The sequence below is a fragment of the Bison bison genome, unplaced genomic scaffold (genome assembly GCF_000754665.1).
Source record: "Bison bison bison isolate TAMUID 2011002044 unplaced genomic scaffold, Bison_UMD1.0 scf7180017851489, whole genome shotgun sequence".
In the NCBI taxonomy this organism is placed as follows: Eukaryota; Metazoa; Chordata; class Mammalia; order Artiodactyla; family Bovidae; genus Bison; species Bison bison.
This window is the reverse complement of record NW_011482062.1, coordinates 17,553-18,576: the sequence shown is the minus strand read 5'-3', so window position 1 is coordinate 18,576 and position 1,024 is coordinate 17,553.

The window sequence follows — 1,024 nt, the reverse complement described above, 5'->3', positions numbered from 1 at the left end:
CCTCTGGTGCCGTGGGGTGTGTGCTGCGTTGGCAGGTCTGTCTGGCTGCCGGCTGCTTCCTGCGGGACCGACCGCAGAAGCCCAGGGGCCAGCAGTGAAGGAAGTGAAAGGGCCCGCAGGGTTCTCAGCTAGGCGGGCACTGGGCTCCCATCTTTCAGCCTTGAGAGGGGACCTAGGGTTTCCAAGGTGCACCTGGCCTGGCTGAGGTGACCCTGGAGGAGGACAGGGGTGGAGAGAAAGTGGGGAAGAGGGGATCCCCGAGCTCCTGAGAGGCCGCTGGCGTTGGAGGGACGTTTCCATTGTGGTGGGGGGAAGCACAGGAAGCGGGGGGTCACCCGAAACTGCTTCTGAGGGGCCAGAAGATGGTGATGTCAGTGACCCCTGACCCACACTTGGAGGGCGAAATGATGCCCCAAACCGGGAGGGTGGTGAGTTCACAGCCAGTCTGAGGTTGGAACAGGAAATGGTTAATAGTGTTTGCAAATAAAAACTTTCTGCTCTATCCTGTTTTTGAAGCATTTCCCAGAAGTTAAAAAAGAATACCGAATTTATCTGCCCAATTTAAGAACCAAATTAAAAAATGAAGATGAAATATTTTCATCATTTATTACGCACAAGAGTAAAGACAGCTGGCTGTTTGCTCATGCGGTGGGGCCCCTCATTTCTGAAATTGCCAGAATGCTGTTAGGAGTTTAAATGCAGATTTATATTTAAAATTTCCCAGGACGTGTATTTGCGTGTATGTGTTCATGTTTTCGTACGTGTGTGGGCATGCATATGTTCACAGGCAGGCGTGTGTGGTGTCTGTTTGCGTGTGTGCAGGTGTTCACACGAATGTGTGTGTGGTGTGTGCTTGCGTGTGCACAGGTGTTCACACGAATGTGTTTGTGTGTGGTGCGTGTTTGCGTGTGTGCAGGTGTTCACATGAATGTGTTTGTGTGTGGTGCATGTTTGCGTGTGCGCAGGTGTTCACACGAATGTGTTTGTGTGTGGTGCGTGTTTGCGTGTGCGCAGGTGTTCACAC